Here is an 18,765-nt window from a genome sequence, read left to right on the forward strand (position 1 = left end):
ATTGAAAAAACAAAACAAAACAAAAAAAAAACCCCAAAAAAACGGAGAGAGAAAGAAATAAAGAAACACCTCATAGTTAGAAAGAAAGGATGCATACAGTAGGGAACTCATGCTCAGAATTTTTTGTCAAATATGAGAGCTGGCTTCACAATTTTCATGTGATATCATAAAAACCTACAGTATTTTTAATGATAGTTATTTCTGTGGTATGAAGAATCAGTACTCAAACTCTCAGTTTTGTTTGAAGAGATAGAGAGATAGAGAGAAATAGAGACTAATGCTAGCATGTTTAATCTGTGAGAATTAAGCATCTAAGTGTCATTGAGGGTCTCAGCTTATGGTCCTAAATATGCAATTTTCTTGGGCTAGATTTGTGGAAGCTGTTTTTGAGAAGGACAACATTCAGCTACATACAAAATTGATCAGTATGAGGGATTAGCTGAAATAGTTCAAGCATTAAAAATTAATTTGACTGGAAACGTGGAAGGCATTAAGTTGTTACCCTCAGGCAAAAATATAATTCAGCCAAAAGCAGAATAACAGCATCAACAGTATTGTTTTTCCTCTAACAAGGGCACTGGCCAAAAATAAGTAGATACTCCTGTCAATATATCAGGCATCTCTATATCACTGGGTTGGTATGTAAAATGTACCGAACGCTGAAAGTCCACCAGATGGCACACTAAAGCCTTGGTACTGAGACGTGCTCTCATCCAGGAGAGCAACAGTAACTGCATGGCAGGCTGAAAATTGTATTACAGTATGCAGACTGTGCTTTGTTTTGTCAGCGATTACTCAGTCAGTCTTTAATAGCTAGGAAATTACTTAGAGAAACATTAAGGGAAAGAAATGGGATAAGACAGCAATTATGTTAATCTTTTTCAGCTAATAATTTGTCTTGATTTGTAGTGACATTTATGATGTCTGGGATGGACGTATCCTAACAGCTGGGGACTGGCTAGATTTGCCTTTGGCCCTTGCTTTTCCCAGTAGGTTGTTGCCTGCCAGGAAATGACTGATACGGCTGGCCATCAGTACTGCTACACTGTGAATCACTCTTCTGGAGGTAAAATATCTCATGTATAAATATATTACTGAAAGAATAGTAACCAAGTAGTTCCCTGGTCTTAACATCTGTGGAAATGAGAGAACCTGCCGTAGGATGGCTGGTGCTGGCTGTAGTGCCCCTCCCCAGATTTGTTGGTGTTTGCAGGTATAGTTTTAGTGGTAGAGACATCATGACCTGTGGAGATCTGGCTGTTGATCTGATGCTGAGTCTCTCCTCCATGTTTCCAGCCAGGGAGTGAAGTGTGTTCAGATACTGGCTGAAAGTATGGCAAATAATTTGAGAACGTGACTTTTCCATATATACAAGAGGCAATGTTGCCACAGAAAGAAGGGAAGGAAGCAGCCAAAACCAATGTAAAGAACAGTAGGACTTTTCTACAGCATTGTAAATGCTTCTGATAAATTGTGCTAACAAATGAGATAGATGCACAGATTGTAAATGGGATAAATGAGGTGTCTCCTAACAATCTGGCTGTTATTTTGCAGTTCCTGTACTTCTCCTATACTTCTTGAAGATAGTACAGAAGAGAAGATAATCTGATTCTACTTGTTTACTCATTTTCTGTCTTTTTAATCTTCTTATCCTGTTAAATCACTTAAAAACTTATGAAGATATATTTATAATGAAATGAAGAACATTCAGATATTTAGACCTTTTCTTTTTTTTTTTTTTTTTTTTTACTGGGAAACTGTTAATCCTTCTGGATTGGAGAGCAGGTCCATAATCTGAGGTGTTGCCATTTAAGACAGATCCAAAGTAACCACATATTTGAATGAAAGACATTTGATTATGTCTGCTAGACTGCTTTCAAACTAAAGGCTCAGTTCTGCAATCTGATTTTTGCAAGTGAGTTACAGGAAGGTTGACACTTGAGAAGTATTAAAAAGAAGGATGAGGAATGCAGTTATGTGTTGTGTTGTTTTTTTTTTTTCTTTTCACCTAAAGACTTTAACAGGTAGATTGAGTATCACCTGTATTTATGGTAACAAATTAGTCTGTTTCCTTTGTCTGTGTTTTCTGATGCAGTTAAAGATATATGCTTTTCTATCGAAAGGCTGGAAAAGCTGTGTTTTTTACCCCTAATGGGAAAAAAAAAAACAAAACAACAACAAAAAAAAACCCCAAACAAACAAAAAAAACCCCAAAAACAAACAAACAAACAAAAAAAACCCAACAAAACAAACAAAAAAAAACCCCACTATTTAATTTTTGAGGTTCAAAAGTGTAATTTGTTTTTGTCTTTTGACTATACGGTTTTGTTTTGAATCAAATATGGACTTGTTTGGATATCACAAAAAAAGTTGTTCTCATTATATTTCCAACCTACTAGAATGAAAAAAATACCTCAAATCTGATGGGAATTCTGTTCTTATATTGTAAACCAAAGAGGGTGAGTAAACACCATAACATTGGCTGTTTATTCTGAGCAAAATCTCTGAAAATACCGGCATTCCTTTTCCAGGAAAATCCTTTGCTAACTGAAAGATAATCATTTGGAATCAGTATATGATATCTAAAGATCTGCCTAAATAATGAAGAAATCCTTCCTCAATCTCTGCTTGAAGGTGAGCATAAAAAAGTATATCATCAGTGTAAAACAATTCCAGATTTATTATTTTTCTGCTGCCCTTCTCAGTCAGTGTATACTACTTCAGAAACTCTTTAATGTCGTTGATTTTTTTAGAAGAGCTGAGACTTTGGCTATCAATAGAGGCATTATCTACCTTCAGGCAAATAAAGGGTAGTAGTCAATTATTCTGAGTGGATGCTGAAGAGCTCAGTGTCACCATTTGCATTTGAGTACTGCAGCTCCAAGTGCTAAAGAAAATGCACCTGCAGTAGTTCAGGAAATCTCCAATGTACTACAGGCTAGTAGCTTTTGTCTTGAAAAGGGTTTGTGTCACTCACCTCTGGGTGATTCATTGCTGGTATCACTTGATGCCTGAATGATATCTCTGAAGGATAGGGTGCAAGAACAGACATTGACATAATTTTTAGGCAATTGCTAGGTTGTCCTAGTTTAAAGAGCAAATTTTCTGTTCTTGCTTAACTTCCTGCTGAGTTCATGGTTTAGTTTGGCAGTTCACAGGGTTCTCACAGGTTCTCACAGGGTTGAACTGGTTCAACTGTTTACCATCACATCCATCCACCCACACACAAAAATCCCAACTTAACAAAAGTCATGGTTATAGTAAAAAACAAAACAAAACAAACAAACAAACAAAAACCCACAACAACAAACCAAACCAAACAAAAAACAACCAACCACCCAACAACCGAAGCAAAACAAAACATGAGAATTGGGGACTCTTTTGTGAGAGTCCTGACAAAAGCGCAATTTTAATGTTCCCTAGGCTGGGGAAAGTAGTAAAAAAATAAATGCAGTGTGAACAAAATCCTGCTCTCATTTCAGATTCTCTTTTCACTTACCCAAATCCCTTAAGAGCATGAGAAATTTCTGAAGTGCATCTTTGTCCTTTATGTAAATTTAAATGTGACATTCATCAGCAGGTTCTCATCATTATTTTTACCATCATCATCTCCCTGGAAGCAAGTGAGATGCAATAGTCAAATCCCAAGACATTTTTTTAGTCTTCACTCAAGCAAATTTGAGGGGAGACCTCATGGCAGCTACAGCTTCCTCACAAGGGGAGGAGGAGGGACAGCTGGCGATCTCTTCTCTTTGGTGGCCAGTGACAGAACTGAAGGAATGGCAGGAAGATGTGCCAGGGGATTTTGAGGTTGGACATTAGGAAAAGGTTCTTCACACAGAGGGTTGTGGAGCACTGGAACAGGCTCCCCAGGAGGGTAGTCGTGGCTCCAAACCTGACAGTGTTTGAGAAGAGACTGGACAACGCCCTCAGACACATGGTGTGAACTGTGAGGTTGTCAGATGCAGGGATAGGAATTGGACTCAGTGATCCTTGTGGGTCCCTTCCAACTCAGGACATTCTGTGATTCTATGAATTTGAGTAGTGACCAGGATGACATGCTTGCTCCATCAGAGAGGCACCCAAGTGTGGCCCTCAACATTACACCCATTCTGCAAGGCAAAGGTGTCTGATAGAACTGTAGCCCTTGGTTGCCCTCTAGACAATGTAGAGCTCTGTGTTTCCACTCCAGTCTGACAGATAGTATCCTGCCAGCTGTGCCACCACTGTCTTCCACACAGGATAGAATGTTGCTTATGCACCAAGTAGCTGGAGAGGAAGTCCCTTGTGTGTGATGGAGGGAGGGTGTAATTCCTGCCGTACTGCCACGTGCTCTAGAGGTGGACCTCATGAGTTGACCTGTATTAATGCATATAGTCAGTGATTATTGCTGTCATTTTAAAACACATAAGAGCCAAGAAATATGAATGACATCTTCACGAGACAGTGGCAACTAGAAAAATGCATGTAGTTAGTGGCATCATGTAGCAGAATAAAATATAATGGTGCAGCGGATCTGCTTCTTTTTGGGCCTTAGAAATCTACAGAGGGATCTGAAGACTTAATAATACATTATGAAAGTACATCTGTTCTGTATATGAGGAATAACCTACTTTGTTTCTAATTCTCATTTGTGCATAATGCATTGGTACTCTTTTCAAGTGTTTGTTTTACCTATTGAAAAATGCCAAGTTGAATCTGAGTGAGGAGAACTCACCTTTTTCTGTTTCACTGTGAAAAGAGATGTAAAGGTTCTGAAAAATTCAGTGTATTGACTTGAAGCCAAGACTGAGTTTTTGTAAGTGGTTTCTGCCTCTGCTATACAGGATTGAGATAGCAGCAATTGCTGAGTGCTCTGGCTAGTAAAGACACAGACAGTTGAGTCCCACCTAGCCAGGCTTGCATCCTTAATAAATATGGTTAATGAAATATTACTAGTATCTTCAACGAGTAAAGGACATACAGTGCTGTGCCATATTTAACACAGGGAAACAATAGCATGGTGAGTCAATAATGGAAAGACTGAAACAGTTGAGCTTGTTCTATCTGGAGAAGAGAAGGCTAGAAGGGGAATTAATTTGCTGTCTTCAACAACCTAATGATTAGCTATGGAAAAGATGAATCCATAGTCTTCCTGGCAGTGCACAGGGAAAGAAAGAGAGACAATGGGTGCAAGTTGTAGCACGGGAAATTCTGACTAGATACAAGGATTCTTTACAGTTAGGGTGGTTGAACACCAGAACAGGTTGCCTGGAGAAGCTGTGGCATCTCTGTGCTTTGAGACACTAAAAAAACACTTTGGACCAGATGGCCTCTGAAGATCCCATCTGACATCTATGATTTTAGATTATGTGACAGCTTCATTACAGAAAAATAAATATTTGACAGTGATGTAAACAGGGACATGGTAGTCTTTTAAATCCAAATTCATACTAGTAAAAGCTGTGGAAAGCAGAACAAATATGACTGTACTCTGCAGCAGCCCTCAATCTACCCTGTGTTCTGATAAACTCTTTCTTTATATGTCTCCATGGTAGCCATCAGCAGAAGCATTCTAAATACCTCAGGGAGTGCTTACAAAGTACTCTAGTTGCAGATGAGATAGTATGAGATACTTATCACTATACTTCTCCTGCTCCAGATAGAAGCCATGACTCCGTCGTGTTAATTTGTCATGGACAGAGACTTCTCCAGAGACCCTGGTGGTTGTTAGCAGTACTCCAGGTGTGGCCTCACCAGTGGTGAGTAGAAGGGCAGGATCACCTCCTCAACCTGCTGGCAAGGCATAGTCTAATGCAGCTGAAGATACCATTTGCCTTCTTTGCAGCAAGGGCACATTGCTGGCTCATGTTCAACTTGGTGTCCATCAGGACTACCAGGTAATTTTCTGCCAAGCTGCTTTTCAGCTTGGTGGCCCTCAGCTTATACTGGTTCATGGGAGTGTTTCTCCACAAATGCAGTACTTAGCACTTGTTGAACTTCTTTAGGTTCCTGTCAGCCCATTTTGCCAGGCTGTCAAGGTGTCTCTGGATGGCAGCACAACCCTCTGGCACATCAGCCACTCTTTCTTCTCTTGTGTTATCCGCAAACTTGCTGAGATTACACTGTGCCCCATCATTCAGATCATTAATGAAGATGTTAGACAGGATGTCACTGTTCAGTTAAACAGATGTTGAACAGCAATGCCACTGTGGTTGTTATTCATAAAATAGTAAACACCTTTCACCAAAAATTACAATACTGTGGTTGCTGAGTTCTGCAGTGTTCCTCTCAACTGAAATCAGGAAATAAATGTTCTGGATGCCACTATGTGGTTACTGTTGGTTAACTGACATTTTAGTGATGTTTGTTGTGCTACTACTCAGCAGATATTTCAGATTGCATGGTGTATAGTGGATGAGGCAAAGCAAAGCCAACGTCTTTACTCAGCACAACAGCAGTGTATTGCATCAGCATACTTTGCAAAGTGAAACAGGCTTTTTCAAAGCACTCTGCTCCAAAAATAATGTGACCTGCCAATTACAACTCTCAGCACTGCTCAGTGTAGTGACCTCGCTGATATTTACTAATGATCAGGTGCTGAAGGAAATTTGGAAATGTCACACTGCCAGCCTCTGGTTGCACAACATTTTAAATCTGAGCTCCAGCACTCAGGCACACAGATTGCTTTGTCAGAATGAACATCAATGAAACTGCTCACGCTAACAGATAAGCACATGTCAAAGGGTTGGCAAGGGCTGGGGTTTTAGGTATTTTCACAAGCAATGTAGCTGCTCAGGCTAGCTGGCCTTTGACAAAGAGGGCAATCCATCAAGATTTTGAATTAGGAGTTTAAGTTATTCTCTCACCGGTGAACCTGTCTCCTGGGCTCATCCACCACTCTGCAGTGTCCCCATAGCACAGTCACTGTGGGGCATGTGGGGAGGACAGGAGTGCAGCCCAGGGCAGCAGGGCACAGAGCAGTCATTTTAACCACTTGTGCTTAATGCTGACCTTGCATATAGTCTATATACAGACTATGTGTTCCGCTTATATATTCTATAAGTCTTGTAAGACACATAAATAAGAACTTGTATTGAAATGTACCTTCCTGCAGTGTATTTCTTTATCACACACATTTTTGCAAGGATAAAGACTGTGCATATTAGATATATGTGAAGGATGAGAGGCATGAGTGGGAAGCTGAAATGCTAAGTGTATTTATTTATATAAGTTTATATTTGGAGCTTAATGAGCTAAAAGTGAAAGAATTTAAAAAATACATAGATGTTTTGAGGAGGCATTTGAATCTGCAGACAGCTTGATTAAATTGTGCAATTAGAATAATTTGCACTTACCACACAGACATTATCCATGATTTATTCTTTGTAAACATCTATACTAGCATGTTTTGTATGGCTTTAAAAATACTTGGCTTTGCTTTCTCTAATTAAATTAATTTCTTGTCAATATTTTCAGCTATTTGTGATACTGGTGAGAGCTCCCATCAATAAAAGAACTCAAATATGCTGAAAGAAAATGATCTGATTTCCTGAAGTACATCAGTTAAACATGCAGCTTAGCTGCTTGAGTATTCTATCTGTGAAAGAAAACTAAAAAGCATTCCTCTTGGGAATTGGCTACTATTATTACGGTATTATTTGAGATTAGTAAGAGGCTCATGGTGTATGACTTCCTTATTTTTTGGTCACTATTGGTTAGGTTAATAAGTAGATAAAGGGTATAATAGCCCTGTTGAACTGGTGAGGCAAAGCATGCTGAAAGTTCTTACTGGTAGTGATAAGAAGCCGTATATTACTGTTGCTAAAACACTTCTTTCTGCTGTTGCTGTGAGCTTCTCAGACACCTAACGCTCTGGAAGTAAAACAAATTTTTCTTTTAAAATTATGCTCATGTAATTGATGGTTTCCTATACCATTTTGTAAGCCTGACTTTGTGTTTATGTTGACGTGTGTACACATGTCTATAAGGCATATTGCCTTTTTTTTTTTTTTTTCCTGCATTGATGATGGCAAGCACAAAGGATCAGTGGTGTTCTGCAGGTTCATGCCTGGATATACCAGTGCAGGAAATGTTGTCAGGCTACATTGTGTTTGTTGTACAAAAAGAATCAGATCCTGTGGAAGACTTACTTAAACAACTAAAACAGGGCTGAGATATATTTCAGGTGCCAATTCAGAAATACCATTTTAATCCTGGGACAAAACTCAGTATGAGTTGTTCTGTGCTGCCTGAAGCTCAGCTGGTTGCACCGGCCTAACCTGCCCCACTTCAAAAGGCTCCTTCTCCAGCTCCATCCTAAACTTTGCCAGGAGCCAGCCTCTAAGCAGAATATGTCCTCAGGGGCCTAATCTGTGATGTGATGGGAATACTTGTAAAATACATGGATAGTATCTACTGTCTGCTCCTCCCCCCTGCACACACATTTGTAGGTTTGTTTTTGTTTTTTGTTTGCTTGTTTGTGTTTTTTTTGTGGTTTTGTTTTTGTTTGATTTTGGTTTGTGTGTGTGTGTGTGTTGTTTGTTTGTTTGTTTGTTTTCCCAAATGCAGGTGGCTGACAAGCCCTTATTTTATACAGTGGTTAGAAGACTGAGCAGGGAAGTGGCTTTGATTCGCTTCCCAGCTGGAGGAGATGCAAACCTACAGTGTCAAGGAGTGCTTTAACAACCCAGCTGCATGGCTGAGAGAGGGCAGGAAAAGCAAGTGGTATTAAAACTGGACTGTCCTGCAGCTCCTGGAGCGGGAGGTGGCATTGGGTAATGCTGATTTTTTTTTCAGTAGTCCCCTTCTGCTTCCAGGTTTCCTGAGGCAGTCTTGGAGGAAAGAATCACTTCCACTACCATCAACATTCAACCCTGAAAGAAACTGCAACAAGCTGACAGCAAAATTCAGGGCTTCCAGCTGTGTGTCCTAATCAGCGGTTCCTAGCCCCGCGCTGCTTTGTGTGCTCTTCTGTGCAGCACATCATGCATGCTCCATTCTGACAGAAGAGGGCCTTCCAGTTTAACTTTTAGCAAGACATTTGGTGCACACCGAGAAATTAGGATAGAGGCTTGAATGCATGCAGGCTGAGCAAAATGGGCTCTTGTTGTTGAGATGTGATTTCAGAAGTAGAACCATGAAGTCCTCTCAAGGCAGCCTGAGTTTTTAAGTGCCCAGTTCCTTCACAGGTTCCTGATTTAAGATAAAGATTCAGAGCTCTGCATCCTGAGAGCAGGCACTATTTCCTTTCCAGGGGCAAAGCTCACCCTTCTCCCTGACTAGCCAAATATCTAAATAAACTTTCGATTTTTGACTTTGAGAGCAAGACACATGAGATATCAAGCTTGCAAGGCCTAGCTTTCAACTACTCATAATGTTTATCAGAATCTAATGCCTTTTAGTGCTGTACTAACTCATCAGTGGGATTTAACTCGATGTGGTCTTAAATTATTCTTAGGCTCAGTTTGAGTCCATGTTACACTATTTCCATAGGAGGCTTTCTAAGAAAAACCAGACCTGTTGTCAAACTGGAGTTCACCGAATAACCAGGCTGAAACCAAACTCTGGAGAAGAGTGGTATGAGGACATTTTGTGCTTTGGTGTGCTCCCAGCTCCTTCATGGCCAGATGAGCAGGAGGTGATGTGAGTGTGTGCAGCCCACTCCACTTACAGACATCTGAGGGTCAGTTCTTGCAAAGCAACGTGCCTGCAGCAGCCAGGCTGGAAGCTTGTGGGAGCTGCAAAGGCCACAGGGTTCAGCACACTTAAACCCACGCTCAAGCCTGCTCCTAATCTCTTGCTGTTGACCTATCCAAAAATTTAAGTTATCTGCGCTAAACCAGCACAGTGCTCATTCTTGGTGAGTAGTGCCTGCGTCTGCAATCACCCCCAGTGCAATCAGTGGGACTGCTCCTGTGGCACTGTGTAGTGAGGGTGTCAGTTGGAAAAATACACTTCTTTTTTCTTTTTTTGTTCTGTTTTCATTCTGTGTCTCGGAGCACAAGGCAATGTGTCTGCGTCAGTGTTGTGCATCTTTGGACCATCTCCACAGATGCTGCTGATAAAAGGAACTGAACAGCTCTCCCTGGCAGCCCCCTCCCTGCAGGGCTGCAGGCACACCAGTGAAAGAACAACTTGGGGTGTCTTTCTTTTCCTCACTTTTTGCTCATTTCCAGCCCAGCTGTGGACAATCTTAGAAAGAAAAGGTCTTCTGTCAGTTTTCACCACCACTGTATTCTTCAGAACCTGTGGGATATTCTAACATACAGTATAATTTTCTTGGCAAGTCGCTGCTATTTCATACTAAGAGGATATTTATTTATTTACCTTTGCTGGATGTATATATTTGTAATTATGCCTGGGCCAGTGCTTTATTTTGTATGAAATGTCTTGCACAGATTTATGGATTGAGAATGGTCAAATTTCTTGGCTGTCACACACTTTTGGTAGGAAATATTACACATGTTTATATGGAAAAGGATTTAAAGTTCTTATATTTATAAAGTGAGCATGAGCCTGCCAAGTTATGAAACTTTATTTGGAAATAAAGGTTCTACTTAAGTGTTCTTAAGACAGTAGTATAAACATTGGAAATGTAAATGCCAAAGATATGAGTGTCACCAAAGAAAGAGATTTAAAATTAGATTCTTAATTCCAAATAAATATGCTGTTTTGACAGAAACTCTTCTCTTTGCCAGGAAGCTGGTGGGCATCTGTTAGGCTTCCATTCCTTGACAGAGCCAATGAATGTCCTGGAAGTCCCCAGACTATGCATTTGTTTGAAATCAAAAGTAAGTTCTTCCAAATAAACCTTCAGAGTTCAAGCATGAACCTTTTTGGAGGTTAAGAGCAGTGCTTTTGATGGAACCATTAAAAAGGGTCATCCTAAAGACTTGCAAGAATTGCAGACTGTAAATGTAGATGCCGTGAAAGATGAAGGATGGTGCAGTCTCCCTCGGGGGACTGTGCAGACAAATCAGTTGTGCTTGCATTGACTGATAGAAATGGTACCACTGCAAATCAAAAGTAGTTACTAGTCATTGGACTAATCTCAATGTCAGGCTGTCATTCACAAAATAAACCTTTTCTGAGACAGTCCTCCAAGTTTAACTTTAAATATAAGTCTTAGTCCCATTGCTCTCAATGGAAGTAGTTCCTTAGGGACATATTTATATATAGGCCTCAAAAGAAATATTGATTTAGTATTTTAGAAGTTGGGCCCCAAGATACATGTACATACTACCCTTTAGTTCATAAAGCGTGAACAATTAATTTTAAATATTATTCTTTTTTTTTTAATGTGTGTGGGATTTTCAAATCAAATATTCAATATAATGCTCTACAGCATAGATGAGTCCCAAACATATGACATAAGAGAATAAAGTGAACACACAAAACATTTAAATAAAAGTGAAGAATTTAAAGATACAATGAACAAACCTAAGTTGTTTTTCCTTTTTATTTTTTTCCCTGCCATTAGATGTACGACATGCCAATACCTCATTAAACTCTTTTTCTCAGAATTAGGCTTTTTTTTCCAAATTTTCTGGTCTTGCAGCAGGGATGCAATTTGTTCCATTGTGCCTACACAAGCTCATCACTGCAGCCGTAGAATTACCACAGAACTGAGAATATTGCGACACTTTCTTGAATGACAAATTGCAACAAATCAGTATTTATATATCCTTGAAGCTGTTTTTTGGATGCTTATTCTGGCTGCATTACTTGCCAAGAGGCCGTTATGACTGAAGTCCACAGCATGGACTCTGAAGAAGCTAACATATATTGTAAGTGGGGGGAAGAAAGGTCATTCCCTCTTGAGCAAGCCATTTGACATAAGGCAAACGTCTTTCTTCTGACAGATGGAAATATAATCTCCTTGTAGTCTTTCAGCTTTGTTTGACAGTTGGCTTGGAAAGCTGGAGAGAGCAGAGCTCCCTGTGCAGACCCAGGTATGAGTTTGAAGCAGTATAGGTGCGCCTGTACAATGCAGCATGATACTGCACATGATCTGTAATGTGCAGACGCAATATCTTTGTATGTGTGTGGTTCTGCATTTGGGTTTGTCAGCATGGCTAATTAGCCCATGCAAGGAGTGCCTTATTAGTACAATAACTGGTTCTGTGTCTGAGGATTATGAGTGTTCTGTAGAATTCCTTATTGTGTGGTGTAAACATTTTAAGATCCTAGGTGTTTAGGTGTTGGTGCTAAAGTAAATTTACCAGCCTGAAACAAACACACAAAGAATGGCTGCCTATCCATTGATAGAAATCAGGGAAGGAAACAGATTATAAAACATAAAGAATTCCTTGTCTTCCCTCGTTACTCCTAGGGGTAAAATAGGCCATTTTTTTCTGAGAAGAAACTGGGGAAAGCAAGCTGAGAAAGTATAAAATCTGATTCAATTTAAAAATCCTTATAGCACAAAGCAATCAGGGAGAGGAGATGAGAATATAATTGCTATGCACAGGAAAGAAAGAGTAAGTTTACTTGGAAAAATTGAGAAGGATTTAGGAAAGAACTAAAATGTATATACATATTTGCTGTCTGGAAATCTGCCCCTCAGTGAGGAAATTGAAGAAGCTCACCCAGGAGAAGGTTAAGACATGACTTGATCCCAGTTTCTCTCAGGCTCGTTAATTTAGCAGACAATGGCATAGTCAGAGCCAATGTCTGTGAAATAAAACCAAAAATCCTGCATAGAAACATATTACTTCAAAGTGGGAAAGTTTTTGCTTATTGGAATAAGGAGGGCGATCGATAACATCTTTTGAAGTCTTTAAGTAAAGATCAGATTTCATTCTAAAGATACAGGCTGCTTACCCAGCTGTTATGTGATGGATACAAGAATTGTCAGGTGAAGTATCACGTCCTGTGCTGTACAGAAGGAAAAACTAGTTGGTCACAAGGTGCTTTCTAGTCTTAAACTCTATTCAGGTATTTCTTCACATTTGAATGTCTTAATTTATAAACTTAACAGTGTTATTAATGGTTATATACAATATTTTTAGCAAGTAAAACCAGAAACAAAACAGAAACAAAACAATCCCCTGCATAAATACAGTCATACAGAATCCCATGTCTTTTGTGGTGTTCAGATCTAGAAATCCTGGCCCATTTCAAAATCTCTGCTGCCGCCACCACAGGGTGGGTATCAATATTAATCTGCTGTCCTTTATGTATAATGGTTACCAAAGGAGCTCTGACATGTATGTTTTCAGGGCGCTACACAGTTAATAAATTGTCCTCAGAAACATATTAGCTGTCAGCATTCCTGGAGTTTATACTTGGATTTAGGGGAGAAGACAGCAATATCAGTAAGTGTAGAAAACCACAGGAATTTAATACTGTCAGTCTGGATGTTTGGAGTTCATGGTTTAGATTTAGATTTGCCTCCTTTGCAGTCTCTCTGTAAAATGAAGACAATGATCTGTGTTTGCTTTCTCTGGGCAGTGAAGGCAAGAAAAATTTCAGTACAAAACATTTTAAAGGATGCAGCTGTATTTTAACAGAAATGATAAGGGAAGATGTAAGACGTGGCCTCCTAGCTTGAACTGGCATGAAGTCGGGGGGGGAGAGAAAAAAGGGTTCACCTAATGATGTGGGAGGGGAGCTGCTCAAGTTTTTGGTCCCAGTTACATCACTGAATGTGTCTCACACTCACTACTAGTAATGGTATGTGAAAAAGAGAGCAGGAAATCCTGATGTCTCTTAGCTCATTTTAAATCTATATCTGCTTTCTTAGGGGTACAAAGCGAAGTTGTGTTGACTCATATCCCTGCTTTATATCAGTGGAATTATATGCAGCTCTGTAGTGACATTTTGTAGTTCAAGGATTTTTCAGTTGTGCTTGGGGTCCTTCTTCCTGCCCACCTTCCTAGTGTGTTCCCATTGCAAATTATGGAGTTCATTAAAACAGCTATTTCTATGGATGCAGAGTTGTTTTAAATTAATGTACATGGTCAGCCTGTTTAATATACCATAGCAGCCTTTATTTTTAGAGGGACACATGTTGCAGTTTATGACAGGATTAAAACCGGGTTTCAGAAAGGATCACTGGAAAAAAACAAAACAAAGCAAAACAAAACAAAACAAAATAAAAAAAAAAAAAAAAAAAAGAAAACCACCACCAACAAAAACTTTTGCTGATTGCAAAGCAAAATTAGGCTGATGTGGAAATCATTAAAGCAGCCTGCTGTGACTCGGTGGTTAAAGGACATAAAGAACACCTTACAGCAAATCAAATGTTATTCAAGGGGAAAAACCAAACAAATTGCCAATTTTGTATGTGCTCCGGGGTTGTTTGAGGGAATCACAGAGCAATTGCGAGGCTGCTCTGCACAGCTTATTGTTAGCTCTCTGGCAGAAGTAGATGTGTATACCCTGTGTCTTCAAAGTTTCTTTCACTTCTTTGTAGAGATCACAAGAGAGACTTTGGCCCTCTGGACTTTTTGCTCCAAATCAAAGCTGCTTCTTTCTGAAGCAAAACAACACTTCCATAGCCGAACAAGTCTCTCCAGGTACACAACTTTCTGCTGAAATTCCAGCTACTGATTAATCTCATTCAGTTCCCTCTTTTCCTTCAGCACACTGAATCTCGTCTTCATAACTTCAGGGGGAAAAACGGCCTTCCTGAGCAGGCTTTCCAAGTTCACTCAATGTTCCTCAGACAGATGATACTGAACTAGGTTTGGTTTAGCATCTTAGCATCTTCATTCCAATCAAATTATGTTTTACCAAAAACATGCTGCTTTTTTTTCATTTTCCCCAGCTCCCCGTACAGACTGTGAGTCTGCCTGGCAAACCCTTGTACAAGTTCTAAAAGTATTCTTCAAAATTTGTCTCAAGATGCATGTAGAACAGCTTCGTGGAACTTGTTGGAAGTTTACAGTGGAGCTAAAGATATCACTTTGATACAGGAAAGGAAAGCTGGCTGGAATCATTTTAGGCAGATTGTGCAGTAACATGTACAATGATATGATAGTCTAATACCAGTCTGTTTTTAGATATTTCTAAGCTTTTAAACTAAAAGAAAGCTCCTTTTACCCCTTAGTCTGACTGAGACAGAGATCTGAAAGGATTAAAAATGTCTTAAACCATTTTACTCTCTTTTCCCTCTATCTTCAAAATCACACTCTCAAGGAAAATTTTGGTATAAATATGACTATTTGTGATTATGGCTTACTACTTCTGTGGCTGGCAAAATTATGGAGAATATTCTAGGAGTTATTGAAAAACATCTGAAAGACAATGTAGTCATTTGTCCCAGCCAGCACAAGTTCACAAGGGGAAAGACTTGCTTCACTTGGGGGTTATGTCAGGCTGGCAAGCAGTCACTAGTGGGGTTCTACAGGGATCCATCTTAGGACCAGCACTCTTTAATGTCTTCATAAATTAATTGTATGCAGGACTTGATGGAATGCTAAGTAAGTTTGCTGATGACACAAGATTAGGAGGAGCTGTTGACACTCTCAAGGGCACAGAGGCCCTGTAGAGGGATCTGGAAAAATTAGAGAACTGGGCAATCACCAACTGCATGAAGTTTAACAAGGGCAAGTGCTGGATTTTGCACCTGGCACACAGCAACCCTGGCTGTACATACAGACTGGGGAACAACAGGCTGGAGAACAGCTCCATGAACAGGGATCTGGGGGTTCTGGTCGACAGCAAGTTGAACATGAGCCAACAGTGTGCCCTGGCAGCCAAGAGGGCCAACCGTGTCCTGGGTGCATCCAGCACAGCATTGCCAGCTGGGCGAGGGAGGTGCTTGTCCTGCTCTGCTCTGCACTGGTGCGGCCTCACCTGGAGCACTGTGTGCAGTTCTGGACGCCACAGGATAAAAAAGATGTAAAGCTACTGGAGAGTGTCCAGAAGACGGCCACAAAGTTGGTGAAGGGTTTAAAAGCAAACACCAGATGAGGAGCAGCTAAAGTCACTTGGTTTGTTCAGCCTGGAGGAGACTGAGGGGAAACCTCATGGCAGCTACAGCTTCCTCACTAGGGGAAGAGGAGGGGCAGGTGCTGATCTCTTCTCTCTGGTGACCAATGATAGAACCCAGGGGAATGACAGGAAGGTTTAGGTTGGACATTAGAGAAAGATTCTTCACCAAAAGGGTGGTGGAGCACTGCAACGGGCTCCTCAGGAAGGCAGTCACAGTGTTCAAGAAATGATTGGACAATGCCCTCAGACACACGGTGTGAAAGGGGCATAGTCATATGCAGGTACAGGAGCCAGACTCAATGATCCTTGTGGATCCCTTCCAACTCTGGACATTCTGTGATTCTATGATGTAAATTTTCTGCTGAATTTGACCTGCTCCACTGTCCTTCATACCTCCCCAGACCATTTGAAGGGAAAGACATTTGTCCTAATGCAACAAAAATATATTGAAGATTGTGCAAGACAAAGATTTAAAAGATATTATTTGCACTTTTCTGCATGGTTTGCAATAAGAACTGTTCCTTGTTGTAAATTCTGAACATGAGTGTTTCTCATAGGCTGAGGTCCTATGAGAAGTCAAGCATAGCCCAAAATATTTAAAAATACAGCTAAGTCCTACACACAAAGTACAATAAGTAACCCCCTTCAGGAAAAGTGTTACTTGACCTGGTAAATAACAGCTGAATATCTCTGAGGGAATCTGAGCCAGCATCTGCTTTTACAGCAGTGTGAATCAGAAATAAGAGCATCAAGGACAATACATGCTTATTTAGATTAAAATGGATCTCAGTGCCCAGCCTTCACACTATTGATGTAGATGTCAGCTGTTCATATTTGGAAAAATAGAATTATTTTTTTTTCCTACAGCTGGTAAGTGGAATGAGTATCCTTTCAACTGTATCAGTAAGGAAAACATACAAAAAATATTTCCATTACTGTTGAGCTCTGTATGCAGTTATAAAACAAAACTTCATGAAATGAAGTGAAAATTTTCCTGGAATTCCCCTACCACATTATGGTCATTTACTTTGAATTTAAGAATTTTGATCCTTTTTGTATGTCACAGGTAGGAGCATTCTTCATCAAATTTGTTCCTAAGTCTTTTGAATTCCAACTTTGTGTTTTCAAGGCTTTTATCAATGCAGGGACCAGCCAGTTTTTCTGCATTCTACAAGCTTGGCAGCAAAACAAGCAAACAAACAAAAGAACTATTGAATCTTTTGTTCTCTGGAGACCAGATCTCTTCTTTCTCCTTCCAGCACTTCCTGAAAAGCAGCTGAAGTGGGAGGGCTGTATTTCATAAGTTACAGTAATGCTTCAAACATTATGAGCTTAGATAATGTATCCTCCTTTCCTTTCCAAAGCATGAGAAACTGACTACTGTGCTGGACTATGATGTCGGATGTAGAAGAATCACCTATTGCCCTACGCCATCCCATACTCTTACTACCATGTCGGGAAATGAAGTGTTTGTGATAAGAAAATGGGTAGTGTTATGGTGTTCTATAATGTCATTCATTAGTAGACTCTGAACTGATCTAAAGCTACCATTCCTAGTCCTGAAGTAAGTGTCACAAGATACCTCTATATGAATCATGATTTTGCGGTTGTTATACTGAGCTAATGATGAACCTCAACCAGGTAGTTCTGAGGTGGATTTTTGAGCCACTTTTTATTTTATTCTTGCTTTTCTTTGATAAGTCCCTTTTATACTGCATACTGATTCAATGAGGAAGGGAATCTTGCAGAAACTTTTCCTCTGTCCCTATGGTGTCCAATATGGATTTCTTCAATCCATATGAAACTCTGCAGCCCATTTAGACACTAATCCTGCTATTGACAGATTTTAGAAAGGGCAGATGCTGAGGACAGATTTATTCCATGTTTCCCAGTGCTGAGGGAGAGGAACATCAAGCCGAAGAGGCAATGGCACCTATAAAGAGCACAAACAAGGTGGAATATAGTAGATGAGACAATCTAAAGACTGGTAGCACCTGGGAAAGGGACCACTTTCCTTGAACAGATATGGCTTAACATCTAATTATTTTCCTATGACAGTATCTATATTCTTTATGAATTTCAACAGTCTCATTAGCAATTACTAATATATATAACACATATTAGTATATCAGAGGCTTGGAGAATATTCAAATGCCCTTTTACACAGTGGATAAGTGAAGAGAGGCCTTATAAGATGGATGAATTTTTGACTCACAAGTGTAGCCACCCAACTAAATAAGTTTAAATGAGAGCCTTAAATCACAGTGATGATGTTTTCCTATGTTGTAATTAGATGAGAAACTTCCTTATAGACTTAGAAAATCCTAAGACAATTGAATGAAATATTATTTTATACCATATAGATTCACAAAACAATTTAATATATTTTCTAGAGGTTTCTGTGGCATGGCTTGATTAATAATAAGATTCTCTTCACACTTGTCTGGGAACATGGGTATGAGTTGACAAACAAATCTCAAACTCATATTGAAGTACTGGGCTTTGGAGCATAGCCATAGGCTCACTATGTAACATACATGTGTTTTAATGTGAATATTTTGTATTAATATTGTGCTCTATATGTTTTTTTATGGATTACATGTTCCGTTTGTCATGGCTATATGAGCTAATAAGTCCTACAACAGAGTTTGGGGTCAGTTAAAGCTGCTGCCTTAACATACACACTGCTTTAACAGACCCCAAACTCTACTGTAGGTGTGCAGAATCACCTCTGTTCAGCCTTCATTTTTCTCCTTTCTGAGCTTGCTTCACCACTGTAGGAACCTTTCAATGTGTTGTACAAAACTGCAGGCATGACAGTTCAGCTTTGCAAGACTTTTTAAC

Source organism: Columba livia, chromosome 2, assembly GCF_036013475.1.
Source record: "Columba livia isolate bColLiv1 breed racing homer chromosome 2, bColLiv1.pat.W.v2, whole genome shotgun sequence".
Classification (NCBI taxonomy): Eukaryota; Metazoa; Chordata; class Aves; order Columbiformes; family Columbidae; genus Columba; species Columba livia.